Source organism: Crotalus tigris, unplaced genomic scaffold (assembly GCF_016545835.1).
Source record: "Crotalus tigris isolate CLP2741 ecotype Arizona unplaced genomic scaffold, ASM1654583v1 scf7180000017674.1595824, whole genome shotgun sequence".
Classification (NCBI taxonomy): Eukaryota; Metazoa; Chordata; class Lepidosauria; order Squamata; family Viperidae; genus Crotalus; species Crotalus tigris.
Window position 1 is genome coordinate 929317 of NW_024096559.1, and position 22549 is coordinate 951865.

Sequence of the window (22549 nt, forward strand, 5' to 3'; positions counted from 1 at the left end):
TTTAAAATGGAACAAATGGTGGTTTTTTTTCCCTTTGGGAAGCCTTGCAGCTTTCTGATAGGAGGCCAACCAGAGCTTTATGAAATCTTCAGACTAGGCCTGTACAAAAAAAAAAGATACAACCAATATTTTCCTCTTTCTGTCTTGGATTTCCTATGTCCGGGCTCATAGTGTTGGACAGGGTCTCTCTTGTGCCAATCCATATTTTCCAAGGATAGGATGAGGAGTAAATGAAAATCCACAAGGTCACCCGTTTTCTAAAACATCACAACTATATCGCATATGTGACAGACTTGGCTCAGATCTATGCTTAGCTAGTTGATCAGCCACTAGCATGACAGCTTAGTATTCCTCAAAGGAGTGTAAATTCCCCTTCTCAGCCGTATAGATCCGTCTCACCTGAGCAGTCGCTAGATGGCCAGCTTTGATGAAGCAGCTTGAGCTCTAGACTAAGGCATTTGAAACAACTTATTATCTTAATCCTGGTAAATCAGACCATTTATTAGGGGCAATAGTCTTGCAAAACCAGAAACCCACTGCATGTCTTGCTCTTAGTGGCCTAAGCTAACACAAATACCCCCTTTTCAGGAAGGATGGACAGACAGACTGATCAGTGGCTGCTAAGAAGGAGCATTAGACAGATGTAGGAGGTTCAACTTGAAAGGGACACCAGCTAGCTGGATGCATTTCTAGGGCAGCCATCTGTTGTTCAAATTCTTGGACTACTCTCTACCTAACTCTCAAGATTGTTAAGAGCACTTTATATTCAAGATCTGTACCCTAAGGACGTGAAAGAATATGAGATACCTGTGTGTGTTATGGCAAAGAAAAGTTGTTGTTGTTTTTTTCAAAAAATTGTAAACACACCCAATGGAACGTTCTCCTTTGGAGAAGTTTGCTGTTGGGGATTACAAGATTTCTTTTCCAGTAAAGTTTACATTTTCAACGGGTGCATGGATGCATAGATAAATTAACCCAATGGGATGAAAAGGAAGCATTGCTCCAAGTGAACAAATGAGGGCCTCACTAACACAGGTACTTTGAGGGGTGGCAACTCTAATAGCAGCCTATTTGCTCCAATATATAAATAAATATGAACTCTAATACCATGAAGAAGAAAAATTACAGGGCTTTCCTAGTGATGGCTCCCCCCCTCTTACAGTGGAATTTTCCACCGGATGGAGACCTACAAGACCAGTTCTCTTGCAGAGCAAAAATAGAGGATCATCTAAGACAGGGATGTCAAACTGCTGGCCTGTGGGCCGTTTGCATCATATGGAGGCTGCGCCGACCCCAGCTCCGGCAATGCAAAAAAAGTCGCGATACATCACATGATGCAGCGAGTTTCATACCCATGATCTAAAAGAACTCTTAACAGGTGCTTTAATTGCAGACATCTTCCCAATGGAGTTGACAGATGTATAGATGAATGAAATGCTAGTTCAGCTGTCTTGGCCCACCCCTTCACATGCTGGCAAGGTGCCTGTTCCAACCTGCTCTGCTGATTCTTTATTGCAGACATGTCAAACTCACGATGTCACGTGACGTCGCGCAATGTATCAGCTTTTTCGCCGTTGCTGGCAATGGGGTGGGCGCGGCTCCGGTATGGCAGTTTGACACCCCTGCTCTATTGTGTCCCCCAGTGACAGACAGTCATCCAAATGTCTTATGGGAGTCATCTTTTAGTTTCATATGAATGCATGTAATGAAAAGAAATTGTGTATTCATTTTCCTAATAGTAGCTTTGAGGAAAGGGACTATTTTTCTTAGAGAAATGGATAAGAGTTTTTTTTTTAAAACAACACCACTCCAAAGCAGGTCCAACTCCACCATTCCAACTTCTGTCTACAGAAGTGCTAAAGAACACATTCACACAACTTATTAGTAAAACATCATAACTCTGGCCTGTAAAAACTTGCACAAGTTTTTTCCCCCAGCTGATTGGTTCCAGGTCTTTCAGGACTCAAGAAACCTCATGTTCTGGAAGGAAGATAGATTCTATCATTAGTTCTTGTTATCTCACTTTAAATTTGAGACCAGTATCAAGAATCCAAAACCTCTGAAAAAAATAGATGTAGACATTTTTCCTTTTTTTGTAAATTATACTCTGCATATTCAATATAAGTGTATTCTCCCACAATGTTTAACGACTTCATAAAACAAAATACATATACAATTTTTAAAAATATGTGACTCTTCCTAATCTAGGGCTCTTGGATTGGTCTTGTTCCAGCTTTTGCCTGCTGATCTCTGAGCTTTAGAGTCCCAAGGGAGACAAACCTTGTTCTGCTAGAACAGGGATAGGCAACCTTGGCTCTTTTATGACTCGTGGACTTCAACTCCCAGAATTCCTGAGCCAGCCATGCTGAGGGGAAAGAAAGAGGTTTCCAAGCTGAGCCATACTGGCTCAGGAATTCTGGGAGTTGAAGTCCACGAGTCATAAAAGAGCCAAGGTTGCCTACTCCTGTGCTAGAATAACAGAATCTTATTCTTACTTGAAGAAATATTCCGATTTAGGAGTAATGGAATGGGTGGCTCTTCTAAATGCTTTTACTTGAATCAGAAAGGAGTGCTAGTCCACAAACCTGCAAACGTGAACTACATAGCACTTAAGATTATAGTTCTTCAAATTCCTCACCATCAGCTGTAGTAGCTGCTGCTAATGAAGCTACTATCCCCAAAAACTAAAATTTAGTGGACAGCAGGTTGCCTTCTCTTGATCTATAGAAATTACGGAAGATAAACATTGAAAGGCATCTACTTTCTCTTTTGAATTTTGTTAGCATCATTTTCAAGTGTATCTCCTGGTCTTCTGTCGAGTTTAATCCTAGGAGCTTTCCTCTCTATACAACTTTGCTGACAGCAACAAAAGACAAGCACAAGAGCATCCCTGCAAGCTTAAGTCACTGCTCTTAGCATGAGCTTGTCCTCTGCAAGGTTAAGCTAAATTTTGCAGTGGGTCAGCTGGTATTATTTAGAAATAAAACATGGGAAGCTATATTAGGAATGTGACTCAAATTAATATAATTGACTTACATTTATGCCAGGAGTCCACAACCTTTGGGGCAGCTGAGCACATTTGGAATTTGGAAGTCGTGGAGGGATACTCTACCTTTTCATAAAACTGCTGCTGGGGCAGTTATAAACAATTGCAAAGCACTGATTTGCCAAACTGCTACCTGCGTCTATTCCTGCAGGATTCTTTCTACTGCTCCCGATTAGCTTTATCCTTGGAGGCATGGGGAGATTTCAAAGCACTTTTCAAAGCACTGAGTTTTAAATCTCTATTAGTTTTACTTTCTAAGAAAGCTTATGGGGCTCACAGGTATTCCTGGAAATCAAAATGACGCCAAGGACTGGCAGTTTTCTTTCTGCATAAGGCAAGGAGCCAACAGGCACAATGTTCGGCAACCAGCTGTACAGACTGTATTCTGAAGACAAAGCATGATGCGCATACGCAGCAATCATACACTCTTCTTCTTCAAGTTTTGAAACTACAAAAATAATGTACCAGGCAGGACCCTTTCAGATTCCCTTTTTAATCAGCTGGCAGAATACATATCTGCTGGCACTTTGAACCATGCAGCCATTATGCCATTGCTAATGTGATGTATGCGGCTCCCTTCTCTGTCAATTTCTCTAACAAGGAAATATCACTGTTACTTTAAAATCCATCACAGGCTGCCATTACTAGTAGGCAGGGAAGCCCATCCAGACTTCTTTGGCCAATGTGGATGATCTATTTCACCCTGAAGGAAATTCTTGCACTCCTCTTGCCTCCATTGCTATTCAGCTATTTTACTACTATGGGAAAAGAATGGAGTTGTGCATTGGAAAATCAACTTCCAATAGCCTGGTTGTGTGTGTATCACAGAGCAGATCTTTCACTCTCCTAGTTTACTAACAAGCAACCACAAACACAGCAAATAAGAAAAGTAAGACCTTTGAAAACAAGGTCAGCTACACAATTCAGGTGGCTGTAATTTTGGAGCCACTGTGAACATACAGAATCCCAAGGGCTCTGTTTACATTTTTACTACCAATCCTCCTTTGCCACTCCTATCCCTATACCAGCCTTTCAAGATTTTTCTCCCCCCCCCCCCAAACTACTAGATACTCAAACACATGCAGACAAAGAAAGACATACGCATATGTGAGGGGTGCTGACAAGTTCCCTCTTTTTTTTATACCTCACAGACAAACAAAAGGATGTTTGTTAATCCACACATCAAAACTCAGCAGGGCCCAGTGACTTGGAGATGGCATAATGTTGCTATCTGTTCAGGTCAAACAGTCTCCTGAAAACAGCCTTTGCCAAATGTAGCGCTTCAGTAGGTCCAATATTGTTAAAATACATTGCTGAACTGAATTTTGCTGCCTGAGTAGCTGGCAAAGGGAACAAGGTAAATTAGCCAAGGAATTGGTTCTATTTGTTTGTAGAAGTGAGGACCCGTAGTGGCCTTAAGAAATGTTTCCACTGAAGACTCCAGTCAACATAGTGTAGTCATCTTGAAATCCTAATTCAAAGTTTTGCCCAGCGAGAGAGTAAAAAGGGAGAAAGAAACCAAAAAATTATACTGCTTCTTCCTATCTTAAATCTTTGCCTTTTGTATTGACCACTAAAGTGCGTATAGTCCAGGCCATGGTTTTCCCAGTTGCAATGTATGGCTGTGAAAGTTGGACCATAAGAAAGGCTGAGCGCAAAAGAATTGAGGCCTTTGAACTATGGTGCTGGAGAAGACTCCTGCGAGTCCCTTGGACTGCAAGGCGTTCAAACCGGTCAGTCCTAGAAGAGATCAACCCCGACTGCTCTTTAGAAGGCCAGATCCTGAAGTTGAAACTCAAATACTTTGGCCACCTAATGAGAAGGAAAGACTCACTGGAGAAGGGCCTAATGCTGGGAAAGATTGAGGGCAATAGAAGAAGGGGACGACAGAGAATGAGATGGCTGGATGGAGTCACTGAAGCAGTAGGTGCGAACTTAAATGGACTCCAGAAGATGGTAGAGGACAGGAAGACCTGGAGGAACGTTGTCCATGGGGTCGCGATAGGTCGGACACGACTTCGCAATTAACAACAACAACAACACTAAATATTACCTTCAGGATCATCTGATCCAACCAGTACTGTATTTGTTTTCACTGGTTCGAACAGCTGGGAGAAATTTCTTCTACATCTCATTTCTCAAAGATTTGTGGGGTGGGGGCTAGACAGCTTTTCTCTGGCTATGCTAATGCTCTGGGGCAGCCTCCCAATAGAGATAAGGTTGGTCCCTGCCTTTTCAGGTTTCCAGAAACTCTTTAAAAATTGGATCGTTCTGGCAGGACTTTCCTCAAATCCATGTCCGATGCCATCTTGCTTCTTGATTCTCATTTGTTTTTGTCTCCTTCTTTCTACATGGGAGCTGATGTAGTTATTGTTAAAATTGGGTTTTTTGTGCATGTTTCGAGACTTGTTCGTGTAGCCTTTAGGCCACCTAGAGTCATTTGACTGCAACAGGTTGGAAGTGTTATAAATAGACAAACATTTGGATTTAAGACTGCTGCAAGCAGGTTGCTCCAGGAAACAGGGCAGTAGGCTTCAGTCACAAGGAAGTAGACATTGGTTAGGTATCAGAAGAGGCATCTTAATGGCAAAAGCTGTTTGACTGCCCTTGGAGGTGGTGGTGGCCTCTCCTTTGCATCAGATATATAAACAGACTGAGTGGCCATCTGTCAGGGATGCTGCTGTAGGAGATTTCTGCATTTAGAGAGATGGCAGGTTAAATTACTTGATCTCCCTCCAACAGCTCTTCCAGTTCTTTCATTCTAGGTTTCTATAAACCCTGGTGCTTATCCTACTATATAGCAAGGAACACGGGTTTCTAAAGAGTAGGCCTCAGAAAAAGAGCCTTTCCCCATTTGCATCTTACCATTGTCTGAACACTGCCCTGGCAACATTTTACTCTGCTATGTCTTCATGATGTTTTACCTTCATCTTGTACGCAGCCCATACAAGAAGTACCATATGCAATCTCTAACTACACCAGTGTTAAAGATAGAGTTTTCCCCTTCAACCAATAGCAAGCAGTGGCTTTTTCAAGGCCTCCCAGGTCTGACCCCCATCAAGGCCACACTTGGAATATTGCATCCAGTTTTGGTCACCACGATGCAAAAAAGATGCTGAGACTCTAGAAAGAGTACAGAGAAGAGTAACAAAGATGATTAGGGGACTGGAGGCTAAAGCATATGAGGAACGGTTGCTGGAATTGGGTATGTCTAGTTTAACGAAGAGAAGGACGAGGGGGGACATGATAGCAGTGTTCCAATATCTCAGGGCCTGCCACAAAGAAGAGGGAGTCAAGCTATTCTCCAAAGTGCCCGAAGGCAGGACAAGAAGCAATGGATGGAAACTAATCAAGGAGAGAAGCAACTTAGAACTAAGGAGAAACTTCCTGACAGTTAAAACAATTAACCAGTGGAACAACCTACCTCCAGAAGCTGTGAATGCTCCAACACTGGAAGTTTTTAAGAAGAGACTGGACAGCCATTTGTCTGAAATAGTATAGGGTTTCCTGCCTGAGCAGGGGGTTGGACTAGATGACCTCCAAGATCCCTTCCAACTTTATTATTATTATTATTATTATTATTATTATTATTATTATTATTATTACCATCCATGCGGCGGGCAATGCAGTCAGATGTCTTGTAAAGTGTTGGATCAACCAAGCGCCTGTTGGTCACCTCAATCAGTGCAGGCACACAATCCTCCCTCTGGTCTCAGGGAATTTATTTCCAAAACACAGAAGACTGCCATTGACTGCTTAGTGCATTTGCAAAGGGGAGAGGTTTTGAAAAGAGTCACTCTCTACCAAGAGTGTGGCAAAGTTGAAGACTGCAGATCTTTCAAATTCAGTGGGCTTGCAAAGATGCCAGGTTTTAAAAGACCTTTTACTGTTCTTTCAAAGCTCCATGTCTCCCAGAGTTTCTTCAACCATTGAGCAGGCCTGCAGAAGCACAGAAAGAGCACTCACCTGCACTCTCCCGAGAGGAAGTACAAAAACACAGGTTGAGCCACCTGCAAAGCTCGCCACCCAAACGCTAGTCCAGTGGGCTTGCAGAGCGGGTGAGAAAAGCTCTGTGCTTCTTTTTGCTGTGCACAGGAAAGCCAAGCCAAGTCACCTGCTAAAACTCAACCCTTCTCCAGGCCCCATCTCTGCATCATGACTAGAAGAGGTGTCCCACTGATTAGTGACATTTGCAAAGGGAACGGCAGTTAATCCAGAAGGTTTAACAAATCACTTAACGTGCCATGCACATGCATTATCGAGACAACACCAATCAACAACAAATCAAAAAAAGAAGGAATTGACACATGGCAGAGAGTGGGAACAGCAAACCTTCTGTTTGTGTAGACTTCTGCCGATTCAAGAATGGTTGGATAGCAATAGGTACAGATTATCATTCTACGTTTTCCACAGACAGTGTGGAGTTTTTCATTATTATGGCTGATCCTCCTCTCCTCCACAGGTTTAATCCTTCTCTAAAAGTCTTTCAGACTGAGATTCTTTAAACCAAGGCTTTTCAACCAGTGGTACGGGTACCACCTGTGGTACCTTGGCACCTGGCAGGTGGGACGCAACCATCCTAGAAAAGTGGTAGTGGGGAAGGGGAATGAGCTCAACCGGTGGCAGCACCGCACAAGCCTGAGCGAGAGATGGCTGGAGCTGCAGGGTTGTCAGGGCTCAGCGGAAGCACCAGGATCAGTGCCGCTTTCCAGCTGGAGCCCAGCACTGATCCTGGCACTTCTGCTGAGTCCTGAAGAAGCACCAATCAGCTGGAATGTTGCCTTATCTCCAGGGTCTTGTGATTTACATTCAGATGCATGGCAACCGATTCATATTTATGACAGTCACAGTGTCCCAGGGTCATGTGAAATGACCAAAATCTGCTGCAACCACCCAGCAGATAGGGGGGAATAAAAACCAAACACCCCCCACCCCACCCCTGCTGCCAATCCTCAACAGAAATGCTCACAACAATGAAAACCTCGGACAGGAGGAAGAGCGCTGCCGGGTGGGCAGGCAGGTGTCTTCCTCGGCTGTGGCTTGGGGGGCACTTTTTCAGTGCCATTGTAACTTCAAACAGTCACTAAACAAACTGTTGTAAGTTGAGGACTACCTGTACTTCATCACTTTGTTCCTTTCCTTTTTTTTGTCATCAAGTTTTTGACACCTTGCTAGGTGATTGGTGGTATTCGGATATTGCCATATCCTAAAAGTGGTACAATGGGTGAAAAGGTTGAAAAGCCCTGCTTTAAACCTCAGGTGCTACCCAGCTGCCAGGAAATTAGAGCCTGAGAGGCACTAAATTAATCTACTAGTTTTTGCAAATCACCATCAAGTGCAATAAGCTCCTTCCCTATGCAAGAGCTGCCTGCATCAATCTGAGATTGGCATCACGCTTTTTATGCCTCCACAGCATAAAAAGGCAATGTTGTTATCATAATCATAATAAAAAGTTGGAAGGGACCTTGGAAGTCTTTCTAGTCCAACCCCCTGCTCAGGCAGGAAACCCTATACCATTTCGGACAAATGGCTGTCCAGTCTCTTCTTAAAAACCTCCAGTGTTAGAGCATTCACAGCTTCTGGAGGGAGGTTGTTCCACTGGTTAATTGTTCTAACTGTCAGGAAGTTTCTCCTTAGTTCTAGGTTGCCGAGCCCTTCCTAGTTCTTCTGTGGAGTGACTTTGCTACCATCCCACATACTGGCCATTTGGGCTGCTTTATATTTTTAACCAATTATTTCACGTTTTGTAGTGATTTGCTGGAAGGAAGACAGATAAGCCCCATGGGGGGATAGAACATAATCAACAGCAAAATCATGGGTGTGGCAAAACTGCTGCAAAGGAAATAAAAGGTCAAGCTGGGTTGTATAGGTAGTCCTTGAGTTATGTCCACAATGGAGCCCAAAATTTATGTTACTAAGTGGGCTATTTGTTAAGTGAATTTTGCCCCATTTTACCACCGTTCTTGCCATAGTTGTTAAGTTAGTAACATGGTTATTAAGTGAATCTGGCTTCCCCATTGACTTTGCTTTTTCAATAGGTTGCAAAAGATGAACACATGATCCCGGGACACTGCAACCATCATAAATATGAGTCAGTTGCCAAGTGTCTGAATTTTGATCACGTCACCATGGGGATGCTGCAACGGTTGTAAGCGCAGAAAACGGTCATAAGTCACTTTTCCAGTAACTTCAAATGGTCACTAAATGAACTGTTGTAAGTCGAGGATCACCTTTATATGGAAGTGCCCATAAACTGGTCACTTTCTTATAGTGGTCACATACCTGGTCCAATTTCACACCCTTGTATTCAGCTACTGACACAGCTCCATAATTTTCCATAGGAGTGAGCCAAGGCACGTTAAGAGTAATACAATTATTACAGAGAAAGCTGTCCATTTGATGAAGTGATGTGAATAATATGAATACGGCAGTGAATTAATTAGTCTTTAAGTTGCTAGAGGATTCTCAGTATTTTTTAATAAGAAGTCAGCTAGACAGGAATGTTGTTTACAATGGATGAGAATGCTCCAAATTCTCAATCTTTTAAGACTGCTTGTCATATGTTTTCCTTTGTCATCCACTATAAAACGCTGCAGAGACATTTGAAAAATAGGCTAGTTTCCCAGTTCCAGTGTTATGGGCTTCTTTTAAAAACAATTGTAGGTAGCTATAAAAAGGTAGAGGTCCTTCTGACAAAAATCACCATCCTATATACAAATAAGCCTTCTAGATGGTTATAGGATTGCCATATTCCAATCTGGAAACTGAGTAAAAGCTCCTTGTTGTAGAAATACTGACTGCCAGCCTGCAACAATTTAGCCTAGCCTGGACAAACCCACCCCATGTGATTAGTACAATGGAGTATGTCTTGATAAAATCTAGAAAGCCAAGTTGAGTAAACCACAGGCAAATATTAGGTGGATGTTATATGAGCGCAGCCACTACTCGTACTGGGTTGCCGGTTATATGATCATTGCCACTACTAAAACCACACAATGCAACATACAGTAACATAGCTAGCCCCAGCTACACCCACTTATCCCCTCCTTAATTTTGTTACCTGTGCCATGCAGAAATCCTGCTTCTGGCAGCCAATAGGCCTAAGGGTGAACACTGCTATAATGGCCCTTCTCTTGGTGAACTTCCTCTTCCTGTTCTAATCACCTAACTGATCCTAGATGTCCAGAAATCTACGGGATTACAATTGGTAGGTGTCCCAGTGAGTGATGAGTATTCTAAACTAAGGGAATAAACTGAGCCATCCGTAGCAGAGTAAGGCTGCAAGTGAGAAAGCAATGAAGATAACATCAGAACACGGCAAAGGGCATCCTGGGTGTGAATGTTGTGATACACCCACAACTGAACTGAATTACTAATTCCTGTACCATACACAATACTAAAAGCATTCCAAGAGCCGTGGTGGCGCAGTGGTTAGAATGCTGTATTGTGGGCTAATTCAGGTCACTGCCAGCAGTTCAATCCTGACCGGCTCAAGGTGGACTCAGCCTTCCATCCTTCCCAGCTGGGTAAAATGAGGACCCAGATTACTGGGGGCCATAGGCTGACTCTGTAAACCACTTAGAGAGGGCTGCAAAGCACTGTGAAGCAGTATATAAGTCTAAGTGTTATTGCTATACCTAGATCTCTCTCTGTCCTACTTATATGGCATGGTTAGATTTTTAAAAAAATGAAGATGGACTAAAAGTTGTTTTAGAGGTCAAGCAGCTGTGGACAGGGGTGCTTTTACTACCTAGGCTTCAGCACTCACTGTTGTCTTGATCACAGGATGTCATGAGCTCTTATCAAGGATGTTTCACCTCATACTGTGACTAGTGTTTTATATATGAATGTTCCCCCCCCCCATCACTTCTGAAAGGATATTGGTTTGACATATATGGAAACCAACCAATTCCATTGTGCAGAAACTAATATTCTGCAAAATGCAAACTCTGTTTCAGGAAAGCAGACGTACAAAATGCAAAGGTTAGCAAGATAAAACACAAGGAGTCCCTGTTGCTGGGCAGAGCGAGGAAAAGGTCGACCAGACAGAGCATTTCAATTCTGCTAATGGCTACCTGAATTCTCCTGTGCTTTAAAATTACTAAAAAAAACAACAACATCTACAATAGATCACAAGTGTGTGTGAATGGAAGCAGGCATGGTAGGGAGTCTGGCTTTTCATCACCAATGAAGTCATGGGAACAATGGCACCGGCTGCTCACGAGAGTCATATTCCACCCAGCCCTCGTGCAGTTAAAGGGCCTGCAAGTCAGTTCTGGGCAAGGGCAGAGCATCTGTTTTTCGCTTGAGGACAAGTCTGTTGCAAGAAAAGCAGTCATTTCTGCAGCTGTAGCAGCAGCAGCAAAAAATAATAAGCTCTTTCCAGAAAGTTTACACCATGCACAGAGTCAGCAACATGCTTTAATTGGTTACCCCACTCTTCTGTTGTTACCGCTTCAGGGAGAGTTTGGTTTAGATTATTATACTGAAGAGCTGAACCATTGAAGTACTTAGGCTAGTACAAACGGCCGGGGGGGGGGGGAGAGGGGAATTTTGACATTGTACCAGTGACCGAAAATCCTGACCTCCAGCATCGTGACAGCAGTGTTGTTTTTTTCAGTGAGAGCAGTTTACCAAAAGAAGACGCAAAGGTTTATCTGAAACACCAGATGTTCGCGTAGGACCTTTCCTGGCAAAACCCTGAAAACTCCGTGGACGTCGGTTCAACTCACCTATTCCTGCTTGCAAAGACCTCTTCATTGAGAGTGACTGGGAGGACTTGTGGACGGGGCTGAGGGGAAGAAAAGAGGATGTGCTCCTTCAGGAAACATGCTGGGGCTGAAGGTAGAAAGAGGGCAGCCCCTGCGGCAGGGGGTGTTGGCAACAGGAGGAAATGATTCATAACCTGCTGTTGCTGCTGCTGCTGCTGCTGCTGTTGGCTTTCGGTTCAGTCTTAGCCACAAAGACTGCCAAATCCTTGGAGGTTGGAGTGCCAGTCAGCCCTCCGGTCCTAGTGCCCGTTTTATTCTTTTTACAGCAGCTGGGAGCAGCTGTGGCCTTCTGATGTACTTCATGCTCAACAACCACAAAGCATTTTTTTTTTTTTTTGCCAACATGACAAGAATATGCAAAGCTGCCAAATTCTGGAACAATGTCTAGGATTATAAAAATCTGCAAAATGCTGAGAAAGAATGGCTTGGAGCAAGCACCTTTGAAAGCATGGATTTAGCTTGGAAACAAAATGTTCAGTCAAGGGCAGAGATATAAGGAGTTACATGAGACTGACTCAGATCGACACTCGGTTCCGTCCAGGCTGTCAATATACACACACATAAAATTTCACTGAAAGGAATTTTCCCAATTTCAAATGAATGGAAAAGAACATCTTGTAAGCAGCTGACTAGTTTTCTCTATAGTTAATTAAATATGGCTCTGATCTCTAAAATGAGAAATATGATGGAACACAACTCCAGCTCAGCATCACTCATTAATTCCCAAATTGTACCTCATCTCTACCATATATGACTATCTAGTGTACAGTTTGGTTGTGCAGCATAGCTTTTTCCAACAAGTTCTGACTTCCAGAAGTGTTAGAAAGTTATTCTGGGAATTGCTATTCAGCATTTCCCAATAGCTCCAAGTTGAGACTTGGTTTAATGCATATAGTTCTGTAAAGGACCAGTCTTGAAATACTGTTATCCTTAACTGGACAGGACAAGCATACTACTAATATTAGAAGTAAGCTATTATAATTTTCTCTCTCTCTAACCTGTGGCTTTGAGAAAGCTCCATTGGTTGAACTGGTGATTCATTCTTTAGAGGTTTAATCACTGCTGAGTCAAAAGAAAATCCACACAAGAATATCTATGGAGAGTCTCAGTCATCCAGGTCATGGTTGTCCCAAAAGTGCTTTTTCAAAAGGCAGCTGGACTTTGTTTTTTCCTTGAAGACATTTCGCTTCTCATCCAAGAAGTGTTTCCTTGAAACGTTTTCAAGGAAAAGACAAAGTCTAGTTGCCTTTTGAAAAAACACTTTTGGGACCACTCGAGATTACCTTACAGAACAGTCACTTGGGATCAACTGAGAGAATCCTGAAAGAAGCCATTACTTCTTGGGATAATTTCTCCTAGCCTTGCTTTGTCTTCTCCATCTGGCAGTGTCTTTCCAGAATGTCAGGTGCTCCTTTTCAACCTTTCAAGACCACATTGACTTCGACACAAAGGAAGAGAAAGCCAAACTTGCATTAGATAGTCTTCCCCCAGCGACAGCACTTTTGAAGAACTCTCAGGACGGCTGAGAACAACCTGTTTTGTGTCTCAGTTTAGGAACAGCCTACGCAAGGATGACATTTTGTCTCCTCAAAAAAATCTGGCTAATTCCTACGAGCACCTTCATTTTTAGCAGGCAATTTCATACATACACGACAAGAAGCAGAAGTATAATTTGACTGCGCAATCACATACGTTCCCTGCAAAAGGAAGTCCCTGTAGCTGAACAGGACATGCTCCCAGGTGGTGCAGCCTTAAGTGATCTTTCACCAGGAACCTTCATTAAGAAATAGCTATGCAAAAAGGTATGAAATATATTGCAATTTTTTTCTGATAGCAAAAACAGTCTTTCTGGGCAGAAATAACTGTATTTTTATTACAGAACTGTACACATTCTGGAAAGGTTTAAAGAAAAGTATTAATTTTCTAATCTCTCTCTCTCTCTCTCTCTCTCTGGCTCCTATTAACAGATACCCTAACCAAGTTACCTACTTTTGTCCCCTTGGCAATGGTTAAAGCTGCAATCATCCTAATTTACAAAACACTTGAAGGAAAAACAAACAAAAAGAGAGAAATTATAGCAATAGCAGCAGCAATCATCTCTTGTTCTTTCCTAAATTTAAGATATACATGCCCAGTCCTTCAATAAAATAAATACGAAAGAACAGGGCAGAAGATGGCTTGGTCTTTTTTCATGCCAGTTAATAACGCATGAATTTTCTGTCACGGAGAAGTAATGAAGAAATGTGCCACTTTATCATGTTACGATGGAGAAATGCACTAAGTCCAGTGGCATTTTTGGCTGAGGAAGAAGCAGAACATGAATTGGTAATACTTAAACCAGAGAAAGGATAGGAGAAGAGTGACAGTCACAAGCCAATATTCACAAGGACTTTACTATTCATTTCACTAGAACATTTATGACATGCTTTTCAGAGTCACGGCTTCCCCAAAGTGATGGATCCATACACACATATATAAAAATGCACAATCCCTGAGGAAATTGAAGCTGAGATTGTTGAGAATGGAGTGCCTTTCTTGTGAAAGGCCCTTTGGAACAAAGACATTTGTAAAACTTTCTTAAAGGCCAGCTCCAAAAGCAACAGGAAATACATAATTCAGAGAGCATTTCTGAGAAAGCTTTGTGTTTCTAACCAGCGAATATAGGAATTAAGTCCAATGTAAGAGATCTGCAGACAAGCTCCATTTCTCCCACAGACTTATCATGTAGCTTTTGGCGAGACCACCTCTGGGTCTTAGAGGAATCTTTATCCAAGAAAATTATGCCATTATGGAGCCAATTCCAAGTCTCGGCAATTGTCTTCTGCTTCTGACAGCTGGGCTAGGCTCTTTTATGGCTGCTCTGTGATTTGTTTGAAAATTCTATTCTATTTGTTGGAAAATTCTAGAGGTAGCATTTTCTTTGCAAAATTCTGCAAAATTTGGAGAGTTCCAATTTCCTAACCAGAAGTTTTGTCTGTCTTCCTTTTTATTTTTCTCCATTGCAAAATCGCTTCACTTCACCATTAAGGTTCACAGAGAGGGTTTAAACTGAAGGATTGGGCAACTAAAGGCAACTTGAATGTTTCCTTTTTAAACCCAGGACTAGTGGTGGCCAAGGGGATGGGTGATATGGTACTGAATGAATGCTTTTACACTCTTAAAATTAGTTGGCTGGAGGGAACCTTAGTTGCCTCATGATGATTTTTCCACGTTTTCTGCATTTTAAAGTTGACAAAATCAAGGGCAACTGCTGGTCCATTTCAAACAAGAGACCAGGGAGTATAAAGTGAGTGAACTGGAAGTGTTCTTAATTTATTTTCACTGAAATGAACACTCATCAGATAATTATAGCAAAGGCAAGCATGAAGACAGCTGTAGTAATATTGCGTAAATGACAGCATATTTCCTATGATTCACTTAAAATTCTCAACGTAAGAAAAAAAAAGATAACCTTGCAAATTAAATTGTTCTTCAGTCCCTTTATTTAAATCATGCAACATGACCCAAATTTGAAAGATACTTGCTTTGGCCCTCCGTCATTTCCTTTAGACAAATTGATATTAGAAAAACCACTGTTAATTTGGATTTTATACGCTGGTCTGTCAGTATTAAAATGTAAGCAAGATGAATCTAAGAGTGCATTGTTCAGATGGGAAAGCATATAATCCAACTGAAATGGAAGTATTTATGTTTGGGAGTTTTCTGATATTATGAATGAGATAAAAGTTAATAAATTCCACACACCCTCAAAAACATTAATATTTTTTGGGGATTTCTCAGCGGAGCGAAGATGATCTTTAAGCAATGAATGATAAGCAAGCAGGATCCGTTCCGTAATGTAGACATACACACATTTGAACAAGTTATATTTTAATCATGTGCTCAGAAAGTTTATAGCTTCATCTCTCTCTGGGTTTTCTAATAAGTGAGTAATATGTACACATACATATTTGCATATATTGATGATCTAAAATCACTTCCTATGCAATTGCAAAGTCCTATATGCTTGACAGCAGCAACTTTATTTATTTATTTATTTATTTATTTATTTATTTAATTTATTTATATGCCGCCCAATCCCAAAGGACTCAGGGCGGCGTACAAAATTAAAACAATCATCGTGAATAAAATAATAAAATACTTCAATCATACCGCAAGTCCGATCATGTCCCCCCCCCGGGGACATCAGCCCCAGGCCTGCTAAAGGCCGGCAGGGTGGGAGTAGTTCGAACCTCGGGGGGAAGTTGATTCCACCAGGTCGGAGCCACCACAGAAAAGGCCCTTCCCCGAGGGCCCGCCAGTCGACATTGTCTGGCCGACGGGACCTGAAGGAGGCCCAATCTATGGGACCTCACTGGTCTCTGGGAACTGTGCGGCAGTATGCGGTCCTGTGAGTAACCTGGCCCTGTGCCATGAAGGGCTTTAAAGGTGATAACCAACACCTTGAATTGCGTCCGGAGACCCACAGGAAGCCAGTGCAGCTCGCGGAGGATAGATGACACGTGGACGTACCTTGGCGCGCCCACAATCGCTCTCGCGGCTGCATTCTGAACCAACTGCAGCCTCCGAACGCTCTTCAAGGGTAACCCCATGTAGAGCGCATTACAGTAATCCAGTCTTGAGGTGACGAGGGCATGAGTGACTGTGAGTAAAGCCTCTCGGTCCAGATAAGGCCGCAACTGGTGCACCAGGCGAACCTTGGGTACAGAGAAGCGTATTTCTAGCTTCCATAACTAGATCTTAAAAAATTATGTATAGCTCACAAGAAAAATTGCATTTCTTCCCCAAGGAAAGCAAGCTCTCCTACCTTTATAGCAATTCAAATGGGTCAGGCTGAGTGTGTGATTAGTCCAGGATCACCAGTGAAACTTAACAGTCTGAATGGCTGAATACTCCTAGGTACCCTCTAAATCCCACATGCCAGTGATTCCCATGGGTTTCCTTAATTTTTTCAGTCAAACTTTTATATACATACATTTATGCCAACTTAAAAAAAAACACCATGAATCAGAGCTCCCACACCAGGATGAAAGTTGCTTTGCTAAATCACTTTCCAAGATGACTGTGCGATGATTCATACATCAGACGGACAATGTCCTACGATCTCACACAACAGACTCCAATTGCTTTGGAGGAGAAGAAAATCTGGTCAGCAGAGGAAATAGCTAATGACATCACAGGTTCTCACAAGATTCCTGTGTGGTGATGCTGTCAAGGTGTGGTGTGGAATGGCTCATACCGGGACATTCTTGGCTTATGGCTTCTTCTTTGCCTCCCAGGTCTGAAGCAAAGGTTTTAAAGCAAAAGCCAACCCTAAAAGCTATCGCAGCAGGCTGAGTAAGACAGCAATCAAGAATGCTCACTCACTGATCCAAGCTGGGACTAAACAATCCTAAAACAGTGGAACATTCTGAGACACACTGCTCTTTCCCCTCAGTTTTCAACAATTCATTGCCAACCAGATAATGTGCACACGAATCTGTCTTTCTTCTGGTTAGAAAAGAAGTTTCTTTATCGGAGTTCCCCAACCTTTTCGGCTCTATGGACTGGGTGAGGGAGGGAGAAGGGATGGTTCCGCAAACACGGAGTTCCATTTGTGTGAGTGCCGCCCACGCGTACCTGCCCCTCATGCAAATGGAGCGCATGTGCATGCACTCACCCACCGCTCACATGGCCTGGTTTGGAAAGACTCAAGGCACGGTAATGGGCAGCAGGCCAAGGTTGGGGACCCCTGCTTTATATGCTTAAAGTTTCCCCACCGCTACTGGCATGTGATCAGATTTGTCTGAATCCAAGAATGGGAACCCACCATAATTCTGGGCCTCTGAGATATTCCAGTCTTGATCCAACTATGGGGTACTGTGAAGCCTTTTGTGGCATCTATATGCTATGCGGGAAAAGACTGGGAAAATAAATCTTGGATTCAACAACTGAGAGATCTGCTTTTCTGTCATATTGATCCTTCCCATCAGATCCCACCGATTAGCCTTTACCACTCTTGGAGTTGGAGAATTTGTAGATGGTAAGACCATTTGCTTCATGATATATCACTGGCACTCTCTCATCTTGAGTAGTGAGTAGCACGATGGTTTTTTTTTCCTGAATTGCATAAACTAATTGATCTAGCAATTGATTTATTTCATGAAAAAAAACACTGAGTTAATCCTTTATAATTGCACCATATCCCACAAATCAGCCCGACCATAGCTATAGAATTACTTGAAAATACCTATTCCTTTTTGAGGAAAAAAAATCAACATATCTCTTTGAAATTTGGCGTGGGTGCTTTGATTGGGAATATAATTTATATATTTTATTACCTTCTGTTCCAGAACATCATTATGGACATTAAAAAAAATATAACTTTAAACATTAAAAAGCTGCACAGATATTGTGTGCGTGTGTCTCTGTGTGTGTGTTTGTGTGCGACGCATGCCTTCAAGTCAATCCCTGCAGTTTTCTTAGGAAGATTTCAAAAGCGGTTTGCCATTGCCTCCGTTTCTACAGCTGAGAGAGAGTGTCCCAAGATCACCCAGCTGAGGTAGAACTAAGGCTCACTGTCGCCTGTTTTCTAGCCTACTGAATTAATCACTATACCAGGGGTAGGCAAACTTGGCTGGCTCAGGAATTCTGGGAGTTGAAGTCCATGAGTCATAAAAGAGCCAAGGTTGCCTACCCCTGCACTATACCAAACTGGCTCTCTACTAACTTTTACATGCTTATAAAAGAGTCCCTCCCTTGCCGAATTTTAAGAGATCACTTTTTCCAAATCACAAATTTCAGGATTCAGTTCAGATTATGCTATATTTACATAGTGATCTAGATTAAGCAATGTCATTTCTGGTGCTCTGGATCAGGTAGAATCAGGCCTTCTGGATCTAAAGAATGCTGCTTTCCCTATTCAGTGACCTTCATGATCATCTGTTTAACAGATCTCCAGCTTAATTGCAGGCATTCCTCAATTTACGACAGTTTGTTTAGTGACAATTCAAAGTTACCATGGCTTTGAAAAGAGTTGATATGATCATTTTTCACTTCTACAACATTTTGGAACCTTAACCTACCTTTGTTTCCTTGTTCCAATTTTTAAAAATATTTTGGCTTGGTATTTCTGTGGCCAAGGCAGTATTTGCATAGACTATTTAAAAATAAGAAAATTATTCTTAAGCATTTAAAAATATAGTTATACTTTTAATACTGCTTGGTTTAGTTTGATTCCCTTCAATGCATTCAATTTTAGGTTGTTAGATTATATTTAATTTTTAATCATGACGGTGTTATAACAGGAGAGCTTAATCTCCAAAATTAATAAAAAAAATTCCCCTTTCCTAAACTTCCTGCCAAATCAATTTACTCCGAGTGGTTCCTGAGTTGATAAACCTCTGTCAACTTTCCCTTTTCCATTGCCTTCCTTGCCCCATTAAAGCTAGCTATTGAATCTGTTCCCTCTTATTTCCTTTTTGTAGTCACCTAGAAAATCCCTGTCATTCCTGCACATCATCACCTGGATATGCCTTCTGATCTTATGTGTAATCCCAAGCCTAACACAGCGCCCCTGAATGCTTTCTGCATTAGGACAGGACTCAGCCGCCATGCAGGTTTGATTAGCAAAAGCCGCTTTTGTCTAAAACAAGTTCTGTGCAGAAACAAGCCGTTTATTTCCTAAATGGGCAAATAACCATGAAGGTGCTTTGAAGTGTGCAGCAGCGCAGACATTCAGTTCCTTGAGGGCACATGCCCCATCACACAAAAGTTCTTTGTTCTTAGGGTAGACAAAGAAACATAATAGTGTGACAGAATCCTTACAACAAAGTAAGACCTGAACCATTAAAAGGCACGTGTGTGTATTATATGACCAGGGTTACGGTATCTATAATCCATGAATATATTTTACATTCACACATACAAAAATGTGGATACAAATACAGCAGGGATTTCTCTGAGGATGGAAAAACCACACCTGCAGATGCAAAAGTATTATTCTAAGACATTTGCAGGTAGTAGGATTATGCAAAACTCATTATTTGGAAAAGAATCATTCCAGAGAATCAGGATCTGGCTGTTCTCAGGAAGACTTCTGGAAACCTCTGGACTAGTCCTGGCAAACGTCATTCAAGAAAAGCCTTAGCATAGTCTGGAGGGGGAATGGAATGTTCTAGATTGCTCTGGAACATTGTGTTTCTCAACTGATAGTTTTATATATCTCCAGTAGATAGTGATTCACAGACATGCCAGAATTAAATTTTAAAAAATTATAATGGTGAAAAATCTAATAAAATGCTAGAGTTCAAAGTAAGAATCTCACAAAATGTCAGGCAAGAACACCAACATCTAATTAAATTTTAGAATGAAATATAAGAATTTGAGGATAACCTGGTTTTGATTTTTGTTCATAATCTGCTGCTCAACCACTAAAAATACTCAACCCTGAAAAGTTTTTCAATTTCTCATAACTATGTTGTTGTTAGTTGCAAAGTCATGTCCGATCCATCGGGACCCCATGGACTCCAGAAGATGGTAGAGGACAGGAAGGCCTGGAGGAAAGTTGTCCATGGGGTTGCGATGGGTTGGACAGGACTTCACAACTAACAACAACAACTCCTAAATTAGATTGCTGATACTCAGTATTCAGAACCAGTTTCTAGGTTCCAAATTCTTCCCTTCAGAATGTTATGCAAACTTTTTTCCTCTAAAATTCTACTTAGCAGAACCAGAATTCTAGTAAATGCCAGAATAGATTCTGGAAGCCTGAGAACCCTCATGAGCAAACATTTCAGGAAAAGCAGCGTGTTTCTCTTTGCCACATGGATGGACTTTGACAAGAGGCCTAAGCCAGTGTACTCACACCCATCCCTGGACCTGATGTGCAATAAAATACGAGACTGTGATTGAGCATGCATATGCTGATTCTCTTCTCCTGTGTCCTTCAAACATGCTGGCCCTGGTCAAATGCTGAGCCCAGCATATTGCCCTCAATCTTTCCCAGCATTAGGCTCTTCTCCAGTGAGTCCTACCACCTTCTGGAGTCCATTTAAGCTCACGCCTCCTGCTTCAGTGACTCCATCCAGCCACCTCACTCTGTCGTCCCCTTCTTCTATTGCCCTCAATCTTTCCCAGCATCAGGCTCTTCTCCAGTGAGTCCTTCCTTCTCATTAGGTGGCCAAAGTACTTGAGTTTCAACTTCAGGATCTGGCCTTCTAAAGAGCAGTCAGGGTTGATCTCCTTTATGACTGATCGGTTTCATCGCCTTGCAGTCCAGGGGACTTGCAGGAGTCTTCTCCAGCACCATAGTTCAAAGGCCTCAATTCTTTTGCGCTTAGCCTTTCTTATAGCCCAACTTTCACAGCCATACATTGCAACTGGGAAAACCATGGCCTTGACTATACATATTAACTATAGTAAGCAATCAGAAATTCTAATCTGGTAATCCATTAGTAGAGCATGCCATTATTGAGGGAATGGACTGAATTTTCCCTCCCATCCCAGGGCTTTGCATACCCCAGATCTGCTCCTAAGGGCAAAGGAAGAATTGAGAAATCAGGAAGGTTCCTCACTGTGTCATGCAAAATGTTTCAAATTTGAACATTTCAAATGCAAATTAGTCTCTTTCAAGCTGTTCTCACACATATAGAGCTATTTCAAGCTTGGAATACTTCTGGAGTAGTAAGAATACTAGAATGGTGTCAGTAAACACCACTGTTTTGAACACAAAAGCAAGTGCCTGGAACTCAAAACATTTAGAAAGGGGCGTTGCCTTTTCTCAGCATGACGATGGAGAATCCACACTAGATGGGTTGATCCTTGTCTTCCTGCCCAGAGACCAAGTCAATCAACTCTTTGCCATGCCTCTTCCCTTAGACCAGGAGACCCAGTCTCGACTTGGTCTTCGCCTGTAGGAGACGTGGTTAACTTTGGCTCAGTCTTTAGGCAGAGACAATGATCAGGTCGTATTTTTCCTTTTTTTAAATCTTCTTTTCCATCTATTGTGGCTTCTCCATCTATTGTGGCTGTGTTTTAAAGCGCAGTGTCATCGCCTACCCTGGTTCTACAATCCTTAAATGGATAGGTCGTTTTGCAAATGAGGATGATCTGTAACTTTTATCATGGTTTGTTTCTTCTTGCTCTCTGAGACCTAAAAGAGTCACCGAAGTCACAGCCAGAAGGAATTCTAATTCCCCTAATGCAGAAGGGGAGAAGACTCCTCAGCTCCTCTTGACATTCCCCAGAGCAGCAAGATATCTTTTGGTGCTAATGGAAAATGGAGAGAACTTTTTTCCGAGATGGGAAAAAGACCTTGTACCTCTTTCTCAGAATGGGTTCAGTTGGAGGAGAGGTGGCAATAAAGGTTCTTTTGAAGAAGCATCCCTGTTCCCCATCCCCAACTCATACCCTAGCAGCTTCTGTTTGGGAGTCTCTCAAATTACCTGGACTTTTTCAAAAGAGAGAAAACAGTTTTTTCCCAACCCAAAGTGTCAGTGATGCTTCCTAGGACTAGGAAGAAACTTCTAACTACCATGACTGCATACTCATTCCCAATGCTTTTTTTGTAAAAAAAAAAAAAAAAAAAAAAGTGCCGGAACTCACACACGTCATACAACCCGCCTTGCCTACCCTACAAGGTTCCATCCCAAAAAGGTGCCAGAACTCCGTTCTGGACGTTCTATGACAAAAAAAGCTCTGCTCATTCCAATGAGAGATGTTTATGGAGATTCTCAATCATCCGAATCACTAG

General features: G+C 42.1%; 1 protein-coding gene across 2 annotated transcripts in view; it reads right to left on the minus strand.

Moving 5' to 3' along the window:
- Positions 1–22549, minus strand: part of RBMS2 (RNA binding motif single stranded interacting protein 2) — a 72635-nt gene that overhangs the window by 37980 nt on the left and 12106 nt on the right. Inside the window, exon 1 of one of the 2 annotated variants that reach the window (XM_039337348.1) lies at positions 11779–12077. The exons of the other annotated variant lie outside the window; for it this stretch is intronic. The gene's annotated coding sequence lies outside the window, so the exon portion shown is untranslated. Of the gene's footprint in view, positions 1–11778; positions 12078–22549 lie in introns of those variants that run through there. 2 annotated transcript variants of the gene reach the window in all.